At 38.3% G+C, this 25,139-nt stretch overlaps 1 pseudogene; it reads left to right on the forward strand.

The window, feature by feature from the left end:
* Positions 1-339: 339 nt before the first annotated feature.
* Positions 340-25,139, forward strand: part of LOC129532526 (transcription factor NF-E4-like) — a 30,586-nt pseudogene continuing 5,786 nt past the window's right edge.

Consider the following 25,139-nt stretch of genomic DNA (forward strand, 5'->3'; position numbering starts at 1 on the left):
CTTCAGTTTTGTCCCATTACTCTTTCAGGTTAAGACAATCTTTAAAACCCTCTGAATTAGACAAAATTACATCCCCTTTAACAGAAACCATATTCCCATGCCTTCTTATAATCACCCACCAAAACCATATTCTACTTTCCTTCTATACCTTGCAACCTTGTACGTAAAACTGTTTCTCTAGTAGTCTCAACGACATGTTAAAATGGTCACTCTTAGCAACTTTTATTTTGGTGAAAAAACTGATAGGTTAGCAATTTTAATTATGTGCTAGGTGTGGAGACTAGGACATCAGACAGAAGCGCAGACAAGGTCTGACTCTTCCCAGCATAGCCAGAGAACATGGCTAACTCCACATGTCCCCAGGCCTTATCTAGAACTAACGCTACAAAGTAGGTAAATTAAACAATTTTCAAAAGTCAAAGAAGCAGTTTATGACCTTAAAGCACATAGCAAATCTGATATCTGGCCTTAATTCAGACCAAATGTCTAAATTTTGAAGACGCTTTTGTTTTACCAATAGGCTTTAAAACTGTCTTTATTCCCAAAAGATTACTTAAGTCATGTGACCAAACAGGCATTAAAGTTTCTATTTTTCTGCTCATATATGATTTAAGCACTTATCTTTCCAAGACAATTAATCAGAGCTCTTTTATATATAAACACCACACAGACAACACATATAAATACACAGACAGACGGAAGATCCAGTAGTTGTAAGATTTTTCATTTGCTTGTTTCTTAGTTGCATTACTGGCTTCAGGGTGGAGCTCTTAGAGGAACAGGGCCAGGAAAGCTTGCAGTTTCTAGGACCTAATAAGCAGGCAGAGCTGGAAGGCAAAAACAGATCCCCCAAATTAAGGGTGTCATTTTATGATGAATCCTTTGTCCCGCAAAAGGAGAGGGATAATATGGGAAAAGATAGTGTAATGCTTCTATGGTGCCTTTCATTGCAAGGCATCCCAAAGCCAATCAGCCCATTTTGTAATCAGCCAATCCCCCATGGAGGTCTCACCTCTCAATGGGTGGTGAGGACGTTTCCATGTCTTCTGGGTAGCCAAGAGCATGCTTCTCTAATCCAAGCACGCAAAAAGCCAAGTATTCCTCCTCAACTGCCATTAGCCATCCCTTAAAATATATTTCCTACCTAGTTGTTACACACCAAGGCTAAAAGCTCTCCCATAATGCAAAATAATTTCTGATACCCACCAAAAGTTAAAAAAGTCAGCTAATGCAGTGTGAAACAGAACAAAGCCTTAGATTTTAGAGGGATCTATTTTCTCTCAATTCCTGGGGTTCCATGAGGAAAATGGAGGTTTTTCCTAAAATTGGGTCTGTGGCACCTTCTCTGCTTTCCCCAGGAGTCCCAGGCTGTTAGAGTTTATCCTAAGTTCTCTCATGTTGACATCAAGAGTGGCAAGAAGACTAAATTGGGAAAAACAATTCAGTCAACTGAAAAGAAAAACTTTTCTTTCCTTCAGAAAAATAGGATCCAAGAAGAGAAAAAACATAAAGGTCTTTTAAATATATGTACAGCTTGGATATCTTATTTTAATTAAGCTGATTTTAACTACAGAGCTTTTTTTTCTTTAAAAAAAAATCCTTTTAAATTTCTTATTGCCAGACTCTAGCCAGGATAGCCAATATTTCCGGCTTTTGAATTCTACCACAGAAAACCCTCCACATAAAGTTAATAAGTTTTAAATAAGGTTATAACTTAACCATGAAGGCATAAGGTAAAGTGTCTCAAAGAGATGGTAAGTGGTTTCTTTCTTCTTTTTCTTTTCTTTTCTTTCTTTCTTCTTTCCTTTTTTTTTTTTTTTTTTTTTTTACAAGAATTAGAATCTCTTCAAAGGTTAGAGAGAGGAAGGAGAAAGGAAAATAAAGACAGGGAATCAGAAGCGGCCCATGAGGGAAAAGAATCAATAAATGGCAAAAATTTACTCAAATAACAAACTAGAAAGTACTCACTCCCTAAGCCAAGAATTGAACCTAGGCTACCATGGTCAAAGACAAAATCTTAGCTACTGAGTTACAGCATTGAGCAGTTTCTATTGTTCTTCTGAGAAGGTGCCTAGAAGCCAATTTAGAGCTTGCAAAGGCTCTTAAATGCTCAAGATAATTTTTAGGGATAACTATGACATGAACCCCCAGATTTCTGTCCTTTCGATGGCAGAAACCAAGGCTTCAGCAGGCTTATAGGGATCCTAAATCCACGTCCTATCCTGTGATGCCCCTCTCTCCATTACAGAATGACACAAAAAGACAAATTCTTAGTACAAAGCACACCAGATTTGTTATAGCTTAAGACCAGTCTCACAGATCCTTTCTTCTATTAATCAAATGCTTGCAAAGGAGACAAATAGTGATGTTTACCATTTACACATGAATACACAAACAGAGAGTGTGAGAGACTAGAAACTTGATTGGTAAGAATTTCATACCCTTTTTGCTAGCATACCAGGTTTCCAGGTTCCCTTTCTCTGCATCTTCCAGAAGAATGGAACAGCTTTTGAGACATTTCTCACTGCACCATAGTTGTGGGGGTCAAGCCACTTTACAAAAAAAATCACCCTTATCTGTTTTACGGAACCATAGGCAAGAGATTCTCAGTTTTGCAAGATGCTCCCAACAGGCTACATGGGGAACCAAATTAACATTTTCCATCCCAGCCAAAGCAAAATACACATGACAAAACAGACATTAATCACCTCATTCAGCAACCAGTATTGACCAGGCAAGGCTCAAGCTTTCTCCTATTGGTCCCTGTTGTCTTTGATCCATTCCAAGTAGGAAGGGATGACCTCCAACTGATAATTCAATGGGTGGTCTCTGGGCAACATGAAGAGTGAATAGTCACCCCAAATCAGCCCTGTTGAGCTTTCCTCAGGACTCACCAAATGTGACCAGAAAAATAAGGAGGGTTCTCTGAGTTAGGCCTGCTAGACTTCTGTCAGCAATTCCTTCTGACACACACAAAGACAAGATGGACAGAAAGCCTTCCAAATCAAGATCCCTAACCAAGAACTCCCAAGAGTATCCCTTCCAAACCATCTTCCTACTCTACATCTAAGAAATCTCTCCAAGATCATCCTGATTGGGGAGAAGTCTCCCAAACCAAGACTCTTCCTACTAATTAGGGGGAGCCAATCAAGACCCCCAAAGAAGCTGAACCAAGACAGAGACCCTGCAGTGGGGCTACAGACAGGCACCCCACCATGGGGCTACAGAAAAACCGAGACCCCTGAAGGAGTCAAACCAATTGGGAGCAGGAAGGAGGCATTGGCAGCACCTAGGATACTCACCAAACTAGACACCTCATAATGAGGCTACACCTACAGACACTCCATTACTGGGATACAGACAGACACCCTATTTTATGGCTACAGTTACAGACACCTTGCTATGTAGCTATAGACAGATACCCTATGACAGGGCTAGTTATGGGACATCTCCCCAGGACTCTTTCTCTATTGCAATTAAATTCATGCACATTGGGTTGGCAGCACTGCACCAGTAGAAACAGTACCAGAGTCAGCCTCCAGTCCAAGAGAACTATGTGGCCATTTGGGCTGGCCTCTGTATCCATTGCTGGAGGGGAGCTACTGAACCACAGGCAGGTAGCCACAAGGGCAATCCCAGATGAGCCCCCAGATTTGTAACCATCCAATGGGTTCACCTTGCCCACTGCCCGGACAGAGCCAGTTTATAAAGACAGAGGAATTGCAATAGAGAAATAGTAACCGCAAAAGAGAAAGAGTAATTCTCTATCTCTCATCTGTGAGGAAGACTTGAGTTTTATTATTACTCAAATCAGTCTCCAAACTGGGTAATTTATAAAGAAAAGAGGTTTAATTGGCTCACAGTTCTGCATGGCTAGGGAGGCCTCTGGAAACTTACAATCATAATGGAAGGCGAAGGAGAAGCAAGTTCCTTCATAAGGCAGCAGGAGAATGAGGGCATACCGGGGAAACTGCCACTTTTAAAACCATGAGATCTCATGAGACATCCCTCACTATCCCTAGAAGAGGATGGGGAAAACCACCCCCATGATGCAATCACCTCCCACCAGCTCCCTCCCTCAACACATGGGAATTACAATTTGAGACGAGATTTGGGTGGGGACACAGAGGCAAATCATATCACTACCTGACCAATTGACTGCTCCACATCTACTATACATCTATTTCTCTTGATCTATGTCACAAATGTTCATGTCTATATTAAATGTCCCAACCCTGTCCAAAAAGGGAGACAAGTGAACTCTTAGCTAATGATAAAGTCAAGATCTCTGGATGATGTGTAAATTATCTTAGTCAATTCCAATTTTAGATCCTCCTACTTTTCTATGTGTGGATAATTGATACGTGTATCTATTCTCCAAACAATATAAGATTAATAAAAAAGAACATGATTACTGCAATAAAATTGGGACTAGAAGAAAAAATATATGGATTATTACAGGGTTATATGATATGTAGTGTTCTTCTAGGAAGGAATCACAATGAATCACTGCCCTGGGAGAGGACTGCGTTACTGGGTCAGCTAGTTTGTGCAGCCTCCAGGTCTATTCTTGGACGAATCTTCCTCATCCATGGTCTTCTATTCCTGCATTTGAGGCAATTATTGAACATGGTGTAAGTAGATAGAGATCATAAACCAGAACTTTTCAACCCATTTTGTAACCTTTCTGATACTTCATCAGATAGCTCACATGCCCCTTTCCCTCTATTTGACTCCAAGCTCTTTGAGGGGAGAGACTATGTTTTACTTACCATTTGTCTCCAACATAAAGTACTGCGATGGTTATAAAATTAGTGCTTAATAAATGCGGTAAGAATCAATTAGTGAATGGGACTGATAAAGTGATTGACTAACAGAACTAGATAGGCTCCTGGGAAATGACCTGGTCCTTTTCAGAAAAATAATTATCTAAATGAGAATAATAGCAGGCCAACATAATTATTTATTTTATGCAATACAAAGTTTGTTATGTTTTATTTCACATAGGATTGAATTTTCTTCTGGGATTACTATGTTTATTAAATAGAAAAATCTTGCAGAAGAGTCCAAATCAGATTCCTATATAAAAAATATTGACGATTTTTAACTACCTCTTTGGAAATACATGTACTTTTTATTCCCAAGTCAATCAAACATCTGAAATCATATAAAGATTTAATCACCTACATCTCCATGGGGCTATTAAATTTAGTTGGTGTTTTTGAAATCACTTTTTCCCCCTTGATTGCAATAATTTGCAAAGCAATTGCCCATTTATAAATTCTATTATATACATTGCTTATTTATTTTTTATTCTTTCTACAAAGGCCAGAGCAAGCCGAATAAGATAGTTATCTTCTTCTTCATTATTTTAATATCTCTATACCTGAGAGAGGAGGCTGGATGTTGGCAGGAATGGCCTTTGGACAATGGCCAATTTAATCTGGTCCTCTCTGGACTTGTTAACAATTACAAGACCCACTAGGATATCACTAATGTTCTGGAAATATTTGTGTAGTTAATTTCATAATTTTAATTATTTTTTGAGTAATTTGTTGCCTTTGAAACAAACTATTCTAAAGTGGTGTTTCACAAACTTCAGTTGTTTATGAATTATCTTTATGGTTTTTGCAAAATTCTGAAGACCATCATATCTTTATTTTTTTAAACCCAATTCACATTTTTACTTAAATATTATTTAAGAAATATTTTTCTTATTACCAAAATGTGAAAACATTCTTTTTTATAAATATCTTCTTTCATAAACAGACTGTAATCACAAATTCAATATAAGCAAATAAAAATCATTAAATCATAACTAGGTATTTGTATTAGTACATTCTTGCATTGCTGAAAAGAAATACCTGAGACTGGATAATTTACAAAGAAAAGAGCTTTAATTGGCTAATGGTTCTGCAGGTTGTACAGGAAGCACAGCAGCATCTGCTTCTAGGGAGACCTCAGGAAGCAGAAGCAGAATTATAGCAGAAAGGAACAGGGGAGCAGGCACATTACCTGGCAAAAGCAGGAGCAAAGAGTGGGGGACAGTGCCACACAGTTTTATACCAACAGATCTCATGATAACCCACTCACTATTATGAGGACAGCACCAAGGGATGGTGTTAAACCATTCATTAGAAATCCGCCCCCATGATCCAATCACCCCCCACCAAGCCCCCCATCAAACATTAGGGATTACATTTCAACATGAGATTTGGGTGGGAACACACATCTAAACATATAATTCCATCCCTGGCCCCTCCCGAATCTAATGTTCTTCTCATATTTCAAAATACAATCATGCTTTCCAGTAATCCCCCCAAATCTTAATTCATTCCAGTGTTAACTCAAAAACCCAAAGTCCAGTCTTAGCCAAGACAAGGCAAATTCCTTCTTCCTATGAGCCTGTAAAATAAGAAACAAGTTAGTTACTTCTAGGATACAATGAGAGTACAAACAGGTAAACATTCCCATTCCAAAAGGAAGAAATTGAGCAAAAAAGGGGCTACAGGACCATGCAAGTTCAAAATCCAGCAGGGCAGTCATTAAATCTTAAGGCCCCCAAATAATCTCATTTGACTCCATGTACCACATCCAGGCCACACTAATGCAAGGGGTGGGCTCCCAAGGCCTTGGGCATCTCTGCTTCTGTGGTGTTGCAGGGTTCAATCCCTGCAGCTGCTCTCATGAACTGGCATTGAGTGCCTGCAGCTTTTCCAGGAACAGGGTACAAGCTGCTGGTGGAGCCACCATTCTGGGGTCTTGTGGATGGTGGCCATCTTTTCACAACTCCAGTAGGAAGTAACACACTGGGGACTTTGTGTGGGAGCTCCAACCCCATATTTCCTGTCTCCACACTGCCCTAGTAGAGGTTCTCCATGAGGGCTCTGCCCCTGCAGCAGGCTTCTGCCTGGACATCCAGGCTTTTCTATATATCCTCTGAAATGTAGGCAGAGGCTCCCAAGCCTCAACTCCTGTGTACTCTGTGCACCCACAGACTTAACACCATGAGGAGACCACCAAGGCTTACAGCTTGTACCCTCTGAAGCAGCTGTCCAAGCTGTACATGAGCCTTTTTTTTTTTTTTTTTTTTTTTTGAGGTGGAATCTTGCTCTGTTGCCCAGGCTGGAGTGCAGTGGTGCGATCTCAGCTCACTGCAAGCTCCGCCTCCCTGGTTCACGCCATTCTCCTGCCTCAGCCTCCTGAGTAGGGGACTACATGTGCCCACCACCATGCCCGGCTAATGTTTTTTGCATTTTTAGTAGAGACGGGGTTTCACCATGTTAGCCAGGATGGTCTTGATCTCCTGACCTTGTGATCCGTCTGCCTTGGCCTCCCAAAGTGCTGGGATTACAGGCGTGAGCCACTGCACCCAGCCACATGAGCCCTTTTAAGAAGTGACTAGAGCTAGAGTGACCAGGATATGTGCAGAAGTGTCCTAAGGCTGTGTGGGGCAGCAGATCCCTGGGCCTGGCTCATGAAACCATCCTTTCCTCTTAGGGCCCTGGGTCTGTAATGGGAGGGGCTGCCTTGAAGTTCTCCAAAATGCCCTTGAAGCCTTCCCTGCCTCTCCCATTGTCTTAGCTATCAGCGCTTGGCTTCTTTTTAGTTATGCAAATATCTCTAGCAAGTGGTTGCTCCACAGCCTACTTGAATTCCCCTCCCAAAAAAACTTTTTCCTTCTCTCCCACATGGTCAGGTTGCAAATTTTCCAAATCTTTATGCTCTGCAACCCTTTTATTTATTTATTTATTTTTATTTTTTTTGATCCTTTTTTTTTAAATTATTATACTTTAAGTTTTAGGGTACATGTGCACAATGTGCAGGTTAGTTACATATGTATACATGTGCCATGCTGGTGTGCTGCACCCAGTAACTCATCATTTAGCATTAGGTATATGTCCTAATGCTATCCCTCCCCCCTCCCCCCACCCCACAACAGTCCCCAGAGTGTGATGTTCCCCTTCCTGTGTCCATGTGTTCTCATTGTTCAATTCCCATCTATGAGTGAGAACATGCGGTGTTTGGTTTTTTGTCCTTGTGATAGTTTACTGAGAATGATGATTTCCAATTTCATCCATGTCCCTGCAAAGGACATGAACTCATGATTTTTTATGGCTGCATAGTATTCCATGGTGTGTATGTGCCACATTTTCTTAATCCAGTCTATCATTGTTGGACATTTGGGTTGGTTCCAAGTCTTTGCTATTGTGAATAGTGCCGCAATAAACATACGTGTGCATGTGTCTTTATAGCAGCATGATTTATAGTCCTTTGGGTATATACCCAGTAATGGGATGGCTGGGTCAAATGGTATTTCTAGTTCTAGATCCCTGAGGAATCGCCACACTGACTTCCACAATGGTTGAACTAGTTTACAGTCCCACCAACAGTGTAAAAGTGTTCCTGTTTCTCCACATCCTCTCCAGCACCTGTTGTTTCCTGACTTTTTAATGATCGCCATTCTAACTGGTGTGAGATGGTATCTCATTGTGGTTTTGATTTGCATTTCTCTGACGGCCAGTGATGATGAGCATTTTTTCATGTGTCTTTTGGCTGCATAAATGCCTTCTTTTGAGAAGTGTCTGTTCATATCCTTCGCCCACTTTTTGATGGGGTTGTTTGCTTTTTTCTTGTAAATTTGTTTGAGTTCATTGTAGATTCTGGATATTAGCCCTTTGTCAGATAAGTAGGTTGCAAAAATTTTCTCCCATTTTGTAGGTTGCCTGTTCACTCTGATGGTAGTTTCTTCTGCTGTGCAGAAGCTCTTTAGTTGAATTAGATCCCATTTGTCAATTTTGGCTTTTGTTGCCATTGCTTTTGGTGTTTTAGACATGAAGTTCTTGCCCATGCCTATGTCCTGAATAGTAATGTCTAGGTTTTCTTCTAGGGTTTTTATGGTTTTAGGTCTAACGTTTAAGTCTTTAATCCATCTTGAATTAATTTTTGTATAAGGTGTAAGTTCCACCTTTAAGTAATTTATTTGTTCGTGCATATGAGTGTAGGATGTTAGAAGCATCCAGGCCCATCTTGAACACTTTGCTGCTTAGAAATTTCTTCTGCCGGATACCTTAGGTCATCACTCTCAAGTTCAAACTTCCACAGATCCCTAGGGCATGGACACAATGTAGTCGAGTTCTTTTCTAATGCGTAACAAAAGTGACCTTTGCTGTAGTTCCCAATACATTCCTCATCTCTATCTGAGACACCGTCAGCATTGCCTTCACTGTCCATATCACTATCAGCATTTGGTCACAACCATTCAACCAGTCTCAAAGAAATTCCAAACTTTCCTAATCTTCTGTGTTTTCTTCTGAGACCTCCAAACTCTTCCAACCTCTGCCCATTACCCAGTTCTAGAGTCACTTCCACATTTTCAGGAATCTTTATAGCGATTCCACAACCCTCAGTACTAATTTTCTGTATTAGTTCATTCTTGCATTGCTAAAATAAAATATCTGAGACTGGATAAATTATAACATAAAGAGGTTAAATTGGCTTACGGTTACACAGGCTGTACAGGAAACAGCAGCATCTGCTTCTGGCAAGGTGTCAGGAAGCTTCCAATCATGGCAGAAGGCAAAGGGGGAGCAGGCACATCACATGACAAAAGGAGGAGCAAGAGAGAGAGTGGGGAGTTGCCACACACTTTTAAACAACCAGCTCTCACAATAACTCACTCACTATCATGAGGACAGCATCATGGGATGATGTTAAACTATTTGTTGAAATCTGCCCCCATGATTCAGTCACCTCCCACCAGGCCCTACCTTCAACATTGTGGATTACATTTCAACATGAGATTAGGGCAGGGAAACACATCCAAACTATGTCAGTATTGTTTACTACTAAAGTATGGGAGCTTGAGATATAATTAAAAAATAAAGATTAGCTCATGTTAGACAGATGTTAAATAATATTTAGTCTTAAATTGAAACTTCCTCTTTGACATCGTTGGGCTTGAAAGAAAAGAAAATAAAGTTCTCACTATCTAAATTCATGTTATTTTTTACCATATCCTTTGATATGGTTTGGATCTGTGAACCCACCCAAATCTCATGTTTAATTGCAATCCCTAGTGTTGGAGGTGAGGCCTGGTCAGAGGTGATTGAATCACGAGATGGGTTTCTCATGAATGATTTAGCACCACCCCCTAGATGATATTTTCAAGATAGTGAGTGAGTGATTGTGAGACCTGGCTGTTTTAAAGTGTGTAGCACCTCCCCCCAGCTCTCTTCCTCCTGTGCTAGTCATGTAAAGTGTCTAACTCCCCCTTTGCCTTCTGCCAGGCTTGAAAGTTTCCTGAGGCCTCCCTGGAAACTGAGCAGAGCTGCCATGCTTTCTGTACAGCCTGCAGAACCATGAACCAATTAAACCTCTTCTCTTTATAAATTACCCAATCTCAGGTATTTCTTTACAGCAATACGAGAATGGACTAATACATCTTGTTATCAAATATCATGTCCAATGTTACCTAAAGCCCTTTCTAATGCCAATATCATTCCTGTTTCCCAATTTTGGGAAATAGCATTCTGAAGAGATATTTTTTGTATACATTGTACACAGTAGAAAATTGTATGTGTATCTATGTATGTATGTATGTGTGTGTATATGTATGCAATGTGTTTGTACGATAGGGATGTAAGACATCTAAAGCTTATAGCTTGTATAAATGTAAAAATATTCTTACAGAGTCAGACCAACACCCTCAAATGAAATGTTATGTAAACTATATTTTGTATAAATATTTTCCTCAGCTTTCTGACTTAACTGATTGGTTTTTACTGAAATAACTTTATAGTCTCGTATCAGGAATAATAGGATTTTCTCATTTTCTTATTACCAAAAAAACAAAACATAACAAATGCTGGTGGTGGAGAGAAGAAATCTCTTTTACAATGTTAGTGGAAATGTAAATTACTAAAGCCATTGTGGAAAACATTATGTAGTTTTCTTAAAAAATTAAAAATAGAACTATCATACAATCTAGCAATTTCACTACTATTTGCTTCAAAGGACAGAAAAAATATATATCACAGGGATATATGCACCCCTGTGTTCATTGTAGCACTATTCATAATAGCCAGGATAAGGAATCAACCTAAGTGTCCATGAAATGATGAATGGAGAAACAATGTATGATCTATATAATAATGGAGTACTATTTGGACATAAGAAAAGAATGAAATCTTGTCATTTGCAGTAACATTGATGGAAGTGGAGGCCATTATGTTAAGTGAAATAAGGAAGGCACAGAAAGACAAATATTGCATATTCTCACTCATAGGTGGGAGCTAAACCATTTTGATCTCATGGAGATAGGGAGTAGAACGATGGTTGCTAGAGGCTAAAAAGGGTAGTGGGGAGCAGGGGATAAAGAGGGGGTGGTTAATGGGCACAAAAATAGAGTTACATAGAAGGAGCAAGATCCAGTGTTTGGTAGCATAATAGAGAGACTACAGTTACTACCATAATAGAGAGACTACAATAAATTACAATAATTTATTATCTATTTCAAAATAGCTAGAAGAGATTTGAAATGTTCCCAACACAAAGAAATGATAAATGTTCAAGGTGATGAATATCCTGAATACCCTCATTTAATCATTACACCCTTTATGCATGTATCAAAATATCAAGTGTTCTTTACAAATATATACAATTATTATGTATCCATAAAAAGTGAAAAATAAAAAAGGAAAGATTTGCCCATGTTCAATTGAGACAACAAACTTTAAGTTAATTCTGATTTTTGTTTTATTAACTTCCACCCCGGGTCTCTCCTTTATTTCCTTCCTCCCCTTTGACTCAGACCCTAATGTATTCTCCACTCAACAGTCAGAATGATCTTTTATGAAATCAGATAAAAATCTTGGCTCTGCTTTAAAACCTTCCATGAGTTTCCTGTGCGGATCAGAATAATATTTCACATGCATGCCTAGACTTGAAGCTCTTCCATGGTTGGGCTGCTTCTCACCTCCATTGAGTCTCTCTCCTCTAGCTCACAAGTGGAGTCACACTAGCTTCCGTTTTGTTTTTCATACATGCTAGGCTTTTTCCTGTTTTAGATCTTTTCCACTTACTGTTTTTCTTTTTTCCCTGGAATTCTCTTCCTCTGAGGTTTTACTTAGCTGATTCTTTATCTTCCTTAAGTCTTGAGTTAAATGTCTTTTAGGTTGTCCCTGTATACCCTTTATAAGTGGATCATCCCCTTACGTGGTATTCTCTACCTATTTCCTCCTTATGCTTAGTAGGTTGGGATTATATATGTGTCTTTTGTTTATTTTCTACTTCCCAATAAGACTCTAAGTTCTATGAGGGCAAGGCTTATGGTTATTTGCATACACTGTCTCAGTATTATCCTTGGTATACAGAAGTACTCAGTAAATATGCATATATATATACACATCTATCTATATAGATATAGATATCTACATAGATAGATATAGTAAATGAATCCTCTTCAAAGAGTTGTTTTATTTGTTTCATTGGCTTCCCTGATTATAAACTCACTTTTCAATAGTTTGTTAAGATAGGAGTGTGTGCCATGTTTAGCATTCAGAAAGATTTGAGTAAGCAATTGAATAAACAGCTTCCCCTAGTTTGTAATAATCCTTAAAACATTGTAGTGACTGAGCATAAGGGGCACCATAAGCATCAAAGAGAGATGAATTTGTAGCATCAAAGGCAAGCCAGCAATACTGTTTTAAATCTTCTTCTAATGACCTCCTTATAATTATGAATCCCTAAGAAGAAATTCAGCTGCTTTCTATGTCTGGAAGTCTGCTTAACTATGCTTAATTCTTTTGCTTTGGCTCATCTCCAAACTCTGTAACTTTCTTTGCCTAACTAGAATTGCATTTGGACTTTGGGAGGAAACAGTTATTGTTATACATTTGTAGGTGTGAGCACCAGCTGCTTGTGGAAATTCCAATTCATTATACATTCGATTTTATAAAAGAATAAGCAAAACTTTGAAAGTATGGCTTTAGTCCTTACAGTTGAAACTCAAGTGTATTATTGATTTATTGTGGAAATATTAAACAATTGGCCAAAATTTTTATGTGTCCATTACTTCATTAATAAACTAAATACATTCATTTATTCTTTTTTTTTTTTTTGAAATGGAGTTTTGCTCTTGTTGCCCAGGCTGGAGTGCAGTGGCGCAATCTCGGCTCACTGCAACCTCTGCCTCCCAGGTTCAAGTGATTCTCCTGCCTCAGCCTCCCAAGTAGCTTGGATTACAGGCATGCACCACTATGCCAGCCTAATTTTTGTATTTTTAGTAGAGATGGGGTTTCACCATGTTGGTCAGGCTGGTCTCGAACTCCCAACCTCAGGTGATCCGCCTGCCTCAGCCTCCCAAAGTGCTGGGATTACAGGCATGAGCCACTGCACCCGGCCTCATTTATTCTTATCTAGTTTCCACAGGGTCCTTACTTAATATTTCTGAAAACCATCTCCAAATACGCATAATGAATATTTTTGTAGAACACATACATACACACTGGAGACTTTTTTCACATTTTGCATTTGTAATTGTGGCAGATACTGCCAGCTGACCACTAATAATTTCTTCAACCTTTCCATAGTGTGGAGTTGTTGCTGGACAATGGCTGCCCCTTCAAGGACTATTATTTCCCAGCCTCCCCCCCTTGCATCCAGGTAGACCCTGTTACCGATGCATGTCTGCGTTACCTCTAGGAGACAGGTAAGGTTGCAATATGTAATCCTCAATGTTCCCTTCCCTCAGGACTGCTGGTTGGGTAACACTGATGTGTCTTTGCTCTAGCCAAACAATGTAATATGGGGTTCCTGAATCACAGCCTGTGAACAAGATGCTCTGGAGAAGGAACATCTGCTTTGAACTTCACATAATGAGAAATACACTTTCAGTTTGTTATGCAACTGAGATTCTGAGTTTGTCTGTTACAACAGTTGCAATATTTACCCTGATGAATGTAATGTAAATTTATCAAATAAACTCTATAAATATATAAGTGTAATATATCTGCATACATTATTACAGAGCTAGTTCAGCACTCATTTTACAGATGAGAAACCTGAAGAAAAAGAGACCTTGAAGAGTTAAGCAAACTCAGATTATAAAATACATTACTTAACAGCTAAACTAATTCTAGTGCTTATTCCATTATAGCAGGAGTGGACACAGTATGGCCCTCAGGCCAAATCAGGTCCACTGCCTATTATTTAGAAAAAATAACGTTTACTGTAATCCAGTCACAATCATTCATTTACATATTGTTTAAGACTGCCTTTTTTGCGACAATAGCAGAGTTAAGTAGCTGCAACAGAGGTCATATGGCGAGTAAAGCTTAAAATATTTACTGTCTGGCTTTTTACTAAAAAAGGTGGCTGACCCATGCATTGTACTGTATGTCCACGGGCTTTCCAGGTTAATTCTGCATACGGGACATAATAAAAAGGTAGGCTCTAATTTTATATTGTAATCACCTGGTGGGTTCTTGCTTGCTGTACAGATAAAACCAATTCACTGAGACTGTGGTATTGCAATAAAGAAAGAGTTAATCAATGGTAGGTTAGCCATGCAGAAGAAAAAGTTATTACATCAGTCTCTTTGAAGGCTTGGAGGTTTGGGTTTTTGAAGGATGGTGTGATGAGTAGGGAAGTAGGGAATGGGGACTACTGATTAGTTGGGGATGCAATCACATGGATGTAGAAAACAGTCCTCAAGTGCTGAGTCCACCTCTGGGTGGGGACCACAGATGAACTGAGTCATGAATCATAGTCTAGATGGGGTCAGTCAACTGCCAGAATGCAAACGTTTGAAAAGCATCTTGAAATATCAATCTTAGGTTCTACAATGGTCATGTTATATATAGGAACAATTGGGGAAGTCACAAATCTTACGATCTTTGGCCACATGTGTCCTATCAGTTAGGGATTATAGAAACTATGCCTACATTTTAGCAGAGTTCAGGCCCATCCCATAATCCTAATCTCATGGCCTTTTATTAGTTTTCAGTCCTTTAGCAAGAACGGGGGTAGCTTTCGGGGGGATTATTATCATCTTTCCTTCCAGGTTAAACTACAAACTAAATTTCTCCCATGTTTTTCTTGGCCTATGCCCAGAAATGAGCAAAGATGGTCAGCCTGTGAGGCTAGAAGTAAGATGGAACCAGCCATGCTAGATTTCTCTCACTGTCATAATCTTTGCAAAGATAGTTTTAATATCTCTCCTATTTTAGTGGAAACATTGGAAAATCCTTCATTTTTTTTTCACTTTCTCTACTTTGTGCACTAACCTCCTTCTTAACTAATATTTGGAAACTGATCCAGCTTCCTCTCATGCTTCTGATATTATCTAAGATAGGGTCCTATGAAGCAGAACTTTAAAATGAAATGGTAAAAGGCTAAGATATGCTTTCCCATCTCTCCTTCATTGCTATCCCAATGCTGAGACTGAGCACATGCCAATTAGTGCATTCCCTTAGACTCTACCCTAAGGCCTCTAATCAAATGCCCAGGAAAACAAGATCCTCACATTTCTATTAAACTCAGAAAAGGTTTTTTCTTTCTCCAGTTCTTTCTGTCTACGAAGATTCCATCTTTCTCTACAGGAGTGTTTCTCGACATTTTTTATACATTGTCACTCAAGACATATGATCATGTTTGCATTGATAAAGTAGGGCTGTAGGCACTGTCGAATTCCCAACTTATATATACACAATTCCAGCATTTTCTCTCTCACTTTTCAAAAACACATCAGACTGCAAGAAAGAAGTCATTTATTATAGAACTAACCTTAAATCCATTATAAGTTATTTTTTAAACATTACATTAAAACATCAATAATTAAACTATCATTAATCAAAAGTAGTTGCTCTATCTCTCATAGCTGGTTCTGACAAACAAGCTTACTGTAATACTATGTATGAAGATAACTGAATCTATATGAAAAGGAAGAATTTGAGAGGCTCATAAAAAATTCTGTTTCCTCATTGTGAGTTGCAGTAAAAATCGATTTAAGCAGATAAAACTCAAAGAAAGCAAAACACCTTAGATAGTCCTTTTTGGTTTATTTTTGAAAAAGTGAAATAGGAGAAAAGAAACTGTTTCTAAGTAGACTTGAGGGGGAACAAACCCAGATCATAATTCAAAGACAATGCTATCAGAAATCTTACATTCTAACTTATCCTTGGGTTGACAAGAAGAAATAAAAGAGATAAGTGGCAAATGGCTACTGATGTGTTTCTAAGGCCCTATTATACCAGAGACCCTCAGTTTGTAGCAATCATGCCTTTCAACTTTTCTTCCTCAACTCTAACTCTCACAACTCCTGCATTAGCTTAAAGCTGATAAACTCTTTGTTCTAAGTGCCCATTAAGCAGAGATAGAGTTGGAAGGGAAATTTCCTATCCAGCTGCAGCAAATATGGGGTGTGTTCCTGGCATTTTTAGAAAAATCAATAACTAGTTTCCAGAGAATTGTTGTTATACACAGTACATACTTCTCATAATTTATTCTATAATACTGGTATATTGTGGGTTAAATTTATTTCTTTAGTTGACCCCCAAGTATGGCACCATGGAAATCATTGTGAGTCTGACAAACAGCCACCTGCAAAATATATTTTAGAATACAACTCACTGCAAGTTAGAAATTGCCTCGACATTTTTGTTTCATAAAGAAAACTTGTTTTGCAAAGTGGTGAAGACTGGGTAGTCAGTCTTGGATGCAATCCAAGTGCATTTATTTGGTGACATAATGGCAACTACCGTAACAAAAGCCTTTTATAGGTAGTTTCTTCTATAAATTAGTCCTAAGTTGTGGCATTAGTGAGAAAAACACTCTTCATTTTATCAGTTTTAATATGAATTCAAAAATTTAGAACCCCATGTACATCATGGCAAATGCTCCTAATTATAAAGCTAATTGTCTCTGCAATACATTTTACTACTTTATTTTATTCAAAATCTTTTTCTTGGGTCCATCAAAGACAGCTAAAATTATGCACTCTTATGCATGGTATAATATTGGCAGTATATCATTCTTTATTAAGTTTTTGTCTTTATTTTGACAACTAGTTTTAAATGTTGGCCAAGTGATGACTTTTGCAACTAATGTGAAACAGTTGCTGTGAGCTTTTTTAATTTGACAAGCTCATGTCTAAAATGTTAATAATTTTTCCAGATAGTAGAAAGTAAATAAAGTTGTATGCTATCATAAGAAATATTCATATGTGGATAATGACACAAGAGGATAATTTTAAGGATATTTATAATGTGATGTGATGACAGTGACATAATATTTTTTATTTTTATTACTGGCTTCAGTCACTATGTCTCTCATATGTGTAAGTACTAAATTCACAATTTTTTAGATATAAGAAATCAAGCTATGGGTAAATAATGTTGTCATTTCCCTTGATATATAATAACATTTCCTTCAATAATTCAATTTATTGGAAGATATACTAAGGGCAAGCAAAGAACTTTTGGATTGATACAAATATTTTCTATTATTTTCAGATATCTTCTTTTATTGTATGAAAAGTCCCCTCTCCTTTTTTTTTCTTAAATTGGTTAATGCTATTCTTTCTGTTTCATAGGAATAAATGTTTATCCAGCTTTCCAAGGCTGACCCTATATGTTTACCCTTTATTCTGAGTGAAGATATAAGTTTTAAACTTGATTATAACTTGGCTTAATATTTGAGCAAGCAATTTTACTGATGGTGGAACATTTAATTTTGCTGATTTAGGGCAATATCATCATTTCTAGAAAAAAGTCAGCCTTTTTATATAAATATTCCGTGATATTTATTTCTTGTTATTTGGGGAAGGATGTTTGTCTTATGGTTACTTTTCTCTTGACATGTGCTGATGATATAATTTATCTTCTATTTTCTTGTTCCTTCCCTATCAACTTCATCCTTTACTCCCCAGATGCAGATTAACATAAAGATAATGAAATAAGCATCAGGTCCTCTCACTTCTCAGGCCCCGTCTAAGGTCCTGGGGGAGTCCTAGTTAAGTATTAAATGGTCAAATATATTTTTGTAGAATTTAGAAAAGTAAGATAGTTTAAGGTTACTGTGTCTTTTCATACTAAGAATAATGACAAGCTCTTATTAAGAGTCCTGATATTTAACAAAGACCACAGAAGTAGAGGTGGAGAGAGAGACAGAATTGTGAGATATTTGGGAGATAGGCTGATATCTCTATTCTCATGATCTATTTTCTAACCAGTTTGAACTTATCAGTACTTCCCAGGCATTACCTAGGTGTTTTCACCTCTGTGCCTTGACAGTTACATTTTCTCTCAGCCTGGAGTCTCACTCATCCCTTGAAGTCCAGTTCTGATGCCAACTGGCATTTCTCTAGTGCTAAACACATAGTCAGCTCTTAGTGCATAGTGTTGACTGCAGAGATTGAGCTAAGGCATGAGTCTTCACATGATTTTCTCTAAATCTGATAACTTGGCTTTTTCCTTCTTTTCTTTTCTTGCTTTGGAGTGGGGAGGAGAATAGGACATTAGCCACAGCTTTTCTTAAGCAAAGGAAGCACTGTTCAGAGGAGACCCAGCGTTACCCCTTGATTTTGATAAAGTCCAAAGGCCTCTGATCTTGTCCTTGGCATCACTGATTGTTTTGGAACCAGACCAAGTACAGGTGTAATTTTTGGAGGGAGTCAAAGAAATAAAGGTGTGATTATGGTATGAGGATGAAGTACTCCCACAACATTTGCTCTTTGCCACATAGGAGTATGAAAAGTGTTAGAACTTAGAACAACTGACTTAAAATTCTGAGTATTCTACTTACTAGCTGTTTTACCATGGGAAAAATATTTAACTTTTATGAGTTTTCTCCTTTGGAAAATAATGATAGTGTAGAGGTGGAGGGAGATTATCTTTTCTGCCTACTGAAGGTTCACCGAAAATGAACTGACAAAAGGCAAATTAATATGAGAAAGGTGTACAAAATTTATTTAATGTGCATGGGAGAAAATCGCAGAAGTGTGGTTATCCAATAACCCAATGAAGCCCAGATGCTTATATACTCTTCTTTATAGGGGGAGATGGAAAATGGAGGTGATTTTTTTGAGGGGTAGTGATTATTAGGGAGAATGAATAGATCCTTAACTTGTAAATGATTCCCTTTGGAATTTGAATGAACTAGATATTATCTTGTGAAAAAGTCTGTCCAGGTGTGGTTACATTCCTCAATCTTCTTTTCTGTGACAGATGATGAGATTTCAGGGAGGGGTAGAAGGCAATTGTGTTCTCTTTGGCAGGTGCAGTCTTAAGGTAGATAGGGGAATATCAGAGTAGAGTCTGTTCCAGCCTCTTCTGACTTTTAAGGCTCTTTAATTTAAAGCAATCATCATACAACGGTGCCATACTTAGGAGTGAGGTTCCGTGGGCTCCTTCAATTGCATATTTCTATCTATTGGTTTTTTGGGGACTATAAAAAAGGAGTATATATCTAAATACCTTGTTCATGCTGCGCGTAATAGCAATTCTATATAAGTTAGTTTTCTTCTTTCTTCTTCCACTTTTTACCTTCGGCATCTTTCTAAGTCAACATGTGATTCAAGCAACAAATTCATCCTGGTAGATTTTAATTAATTAAATTTATATTGTATAGATTACTTTGTATGTTCACATACACTATCCTAATTTGTCTTCTTACTGATGTAATGAGGTTAGCTGAGGAGTCAGAGAAGGTACCAACCAAAATGGGTGCACCCTTCGTGCACATACACACACACACACACACATACACACACACACATTTAGACATGTTGGTGTGCCCTAGATAATTATTATCCAATTTTTATGGATAAAAAAACTGGGGTCCCAAAATTCAAGTTACTTACAAAAGCTGACAAGTCCCTTCTCTTTACACCGTTTCCTGTTTTTCACCTGTTTAACTCCTGTTTGTTCTGTTTGTCCTTCAAGGGTCACTCATGACAGTTTCTTCCCCTTTCCTGTCACTACCACCTCTGCCAGCCTGGGTGAGGTGCCCCTTGTCTGTGCTCCCATTGTTTTCTGTACATGTTTATCATAGCCCTTATCACGCTGTGTACACTTGTCCTCCAATTCACTGTATACTCCTTGATGAAAAAGAACGTTACTTTTTCATGGTCTTTTTGCACAGTGTTTTATATGCAGTATGTTAAAAATTACCTGCTGAATGAAAGAGCAAAAGTTAATGGTGATTGGAAAATTGAAATTATTCAGGAGCATGTGTTAAAAAATCTAGGGATTCTTTAGATGGGAAGAACCAGGATCTATTAATTTTTGTTTGTGAGGTAAGGGGTGTGTGTGTGTATGTGTACACATATGTGTGTAAAGACAAAGACTACTGTTTAATTATTGATGTTACCAAACAAGGCTTGGATCTGTGTGCCTGGTACACAAAAAAAGGCAAACACACCAGTATTTTCAGCAAAGGAAAGTGAGTCATTTATTATAGGTCACCAAGCAAGGAAGATGGGCAGCTAATGTTGAAGATCTGAACTTCCCGATGACTTACAAGCAACGGTTTTTAAGACAAGAGTACATTTTAAGAAAGCGGAAGTTACAGGCAAAATCATAAATCAACATAAAGAGTTTATATATTTGCTTGGCCCAAAAAGGTGGGATATCTTGAAGTAGGGCTCACAAGTCATAGGTGAATTTAGAGATTTGTTTTTGATTTGCAATAGGCTAAGGAAGCAATGCTTTGTTTAAAAGCTTGGGGTTCAACAGAAAGGAATGTTAAGGTTTAGCCTATAGGCATGATGCTCCCCAGGACCCCCAGGAAGAAACTTAGGGCAAAGAATGGTGATCAGATACTAGTTCTTAGTTTTTCTCTTATCTGAGGTATATGCGACAATGTTTGGCATTTTTCTTTCTTTCTTTTTTTTTGAGATGAAGTCTCACTCTGTCACCCAAGCTGGAGTGCAGTGGCATGATCTCGGCTCACTGCAACCTCTGCCTCCCAGATTCAAATGATTCTCCTGCCTCAGCCTCCTGAGTAGCTGGGATTACAGGCACCTGCCACCATGCCTAGCTATTTTTTGTATTTTTAGTAGAGACTGGGTTTCACCATGTTCGTCAGGCTGGTCTCGAACTCCTGACCTTGTGATCTGCCCACCTCAGCCTCCCAAAGTGCTGGGATTACAGGCGTGAGCCACCAGGCCTGAATGTTTGGCATTTGTCATTTGGAGAGTCCAGTTTTCTGAAAAACAACTCAAGTCCATATGTTCAGATGTAATCTTCTAGTTTTCAGAGGCAACCAAAACACCATGTGACTCTGACTTGCTTGGGAGGCTATTGTTGAAGTTATTGCCATCTTCTTGGTTATCAGGTTGTTCATTTATTTTTGCTAACTAGGTGCCTAGAATTGTTTTAAAGGGACTAGAGATATGTATTTTTTAAATTTTATGCTTGGGGAGAGGTCCCAGCAGGCCCCTAAGAGGGGTCTTTGCTTTATCTCATTGATATGGGAGACTGTATCAATTATTTACAGTACTTCTAAGCTAGTTTAATTGGTGTATACAGAATATGTCATGCTAAAATAGACATTGTGTAGGAACCAAGGCCTTTGGCCCTGTAAAGTTTCCCTGAAAAATCAACTAACCAAAGACTGATTAATTAAAGAAAAGGCATACAAACTTACTTACTGTGTATACACAAGAAGTTTCAGAATGAAGAGTCAACTTCCCAAGGAGATACAGAAGCTTATATGCCATCTTGAGGTTACAGAAAGAATAAGGGCGTAGATTCTCACAAAACCAGTTATGGGAAGTGGGAGAAGAGGAATTCTCTTGAGGGGCAATAAATGATTATTAGGAAGAATGAATGGATAGAGAATAGAGGTTAAATGATAAACAGTTCTCTTTGGAATCTGAATAAGCTTGTGAGGCATTATCTTGTAAGAGTTGGGTCAGATATGATTACATTCTTTGTCTTGTCTCTGCCATAGATAATGAGATTAGAGGGAGGAGGAAAAAAAATTGTTCTCCTTGGTGGGCAGAGACTTAAGGCAGATAGGGGAACTTCAGACAACTTTACCCTGTGCTTTGGGAGAGACAGTAGGGAGTGGGAACATGCCAAGGGGACCTTGAGGCTTCTTCAATTTTTCTGAGCAACAACAATTATAATCCTTGGAGAAAAATCAAAGTCACAAAAAATAGAGTAAATGTTATTTGTGGAAAGGGGAAGAGTCAAACTTATCCTTTTGCTCTTCTAATGGTGCTTGACAAGAATGAATCACAGTAATAGGAAGGTAGACTCATCCTTCCTAAGCCATCAACAGAAAGGTGGCTTTCTTCTTCTTCCACAAGCAATTTTGCTTAAAAGAAGACAGGAAGGGAGTGGCTTTTTATATGGATATGGGGAAACTTTGATAAATGAATCTGATTCTAAGTGTGGGGAAGGGAGAAAAGTAGAGGAAGATTAAGTTCATATCCAAAATGACTCCTTATTTTTCTTGATTCTCTGTAGGCGCTTCTAAGAGGGAGCTGGGCACTCTGTGGAGTTTCTTTATATGACCTGAGGCCTTACTCTAGTGGCACAGTTAATACTGGTGAGAATCACAATAGGCTATATTTGCATTCATCCTGGGGACAGCTTTGAATTCACCCACACATTATAATAAGTAGAACATTTGCCCACAGATTTCACATTGCTCTAGTGTCTTAATGATCTTCCCCCAGTGCCTGTGATAGACTTAAACATAATAGAAGCCAATTTTGACTCGAATTCAATGTTCTCTGTCGGAGAGGATGACTGAAGTTTAATTATAATTCCTTTATACCAAATGTGTATGCATTCTCCAGCATTTGATGGGATTCCTCCAAAATTTCCATCTCAAAATCAGCCCATCAGTAGAACAGTCACATGCTGCCCAGTTAATTATAATGGAATGTGATGGTTTGGGGCTGTATTCCAAACAGAGCACCATGACATCTATACAAACAAGCTTCTGAAAAGCTAATAAGACAAGGGTCTTTGTGCTATTTCAAATGTTTTTATTTTGTTTTGTTTTTTCTCCTTATGTAAATATGCCAAAGACGGACTAACAAAAAATGTTGGTTATGTAGTTTTTTGTTACATATGTAGGCCATTTCATTTCCCCTCATCTTCTCTGTCTCCTATGTACAGCTAGGAATAAAACTCACAGTTCTTCCAAGACTCAGAAGTTTAAAACATATTCTAGCACATGGTGGATTTAAAACATATTCACTGTTACTTTTAAAAATTACATTTTCCCAATATAAGTACCTTTTAGAAGAGTGCATAATGGACTTTGTAGTAAAGGCAATAATCAGTCTTTATGTTTATTTTGTGTCTCCTAAATCACAGACCTGAATAAAAGATGCTACATAGAAAACTGTATTTCATAAATTAAATTGATACTTTGTGGATTACTATGTATGTTTAACATACATGTATGTGGAAGGGGATGGTTGAAGGTGTATTCCCCAAATAATACAACAGAGGGACTTTAACAGAGAAGGCAGGAGAAGTATCAATCTGAATGGACACTATAAAAAATGTTGCTGGGCGACTTCCAGAGGTGCAGCAAGGATGGAAACACTTTTAAAGCACTAGAAATATTATAAAATGAGCAAAAGTATATTTGTGGACCTGGTCTGGTACAGGTAGAATATGAACATATGAAAATATTTTGAAGCCACTTGGAGCTGAAGGTAAGATTGCAAGAGGTGGGCTTGAGTGGCAATAAATAATCAATACACTGCCTCTAAGGAAGGTGGGCCTGGTTAGCCAAAAAGTTTTTATTTTCTTTAATGAATGATGGTTTGAGACTTTTTCATCAAAGATGAATTTTTCAGGGAAACAGAAGACAAACTAAACATTACTGTTAGAGTAGGCAGACAGACATGAGCAGGAAAGGGAGCTCCCAGGGGAGGAAGCTCTAGAAAGTCTTGCATCCCAGAGACCACCCCAAACATGCATGCTAACTGAGCAGAGAGGAAGGGAAATACCTATGGCAGAACAGAACACCCCTTAAGACACCCAGTAATTACTCATTCTATGATTGAGCTGGTCAGAATATAGCTAGCTACATGCTGATAAGAAGGGACAAGGGACAAAAGGAAAATTCCTGAAAGACGTGCAGGCACAATAAGTACAGATTTGACCACTATATGACCTTCCTGGGGTGGCAGTAATTAGCAACACTACCATTAGGTACGATTCATATTGATCATCAGGCCCCACATATGCACATCTACTGACAGCAAGGGAGAATCCAACAAACCTGGGCAGGAACTTGGGGATAACAAAGGCGGAGACTTAAGACAGAAGCAGGAAACAAGAAAAAGGCAGAGACTTAAGATGGAGGTGGGAACTTAAAGAAAAAGTCTGACATAATAAAAACTTCAACACAGAACTCTCAGGACTGTTCCTAGCCATGTGAGCCTGCTCCTCTCTTGGAGTGTACCTTTATTTCCTTAATAAACCTTTTTGGCTCCTTTACTAATTGGTCTCTTGGCTGAATTATTTCCTTCAAGAAGACAAGAACCTAGGATCCTTCACTTCCTGGTAACACTAAGAAAGTGCTCTTCCCTCTATATCCCTTTCTCTCATTGTGCTCAGTATTATCTCTAAATAAATGTTGGATAAATACCTAAATAATTCCAGTTTGTTGGGGTTCAATATTATGCACTGGACTTACATTCTCACAAGTCCATTTCTCTAGCCCAGTGTATGCACAGTTTCAGCCAATTAAGGACTTAGGTTCTAGTTGCAGAGTGACACAGAATCAAATTATTTTCTCTTCAAATGAGTGTGCTTGTATAAAGAGATTCAGAATCAGAAGTGTAAATAAATCCAAAAGAAGCATTAATATCCTCTTCTACTTCTATACAGGTATTACAGGCACAGTCTGGTGAATTGTTGCCTTGGCTTATTAGTTTCAAAAGGCTTAAAAAAGTCTAATCTGAGATTCCTTATGTAAAAGTTCTAGCAAAGCCAATTTAAAAGGAGCCTATATGGGCAATCACTATTTTCGTTGAACTTCATGCAAATAATCAGACTAAGTATCATAAAAGTCTAGAACTTATTTCACTGATAAATTGGTCTTATTCTGATTTCTCTTCTGGTAGAAAAGGGAAATGTGAGACAGAAGAAAAGTAGGTTTCA

This window comes from Gorilla gorilla, chromosome 2 (genome assembly GCF_029281585.2).
Source record: "Gorilla gorilla gorilla isolate KB3781 chromosome 2, NHGRI_mGorGor1-v2.1_pri, whole genome shotgun sequence".
Classification (NCBI taxonomy): domain Eukaryota; kingdom Metazoa; phylum Chordata; class Mammalia; order Primates; family Hominidae; genus Gorilla; species Gorilla gorilla.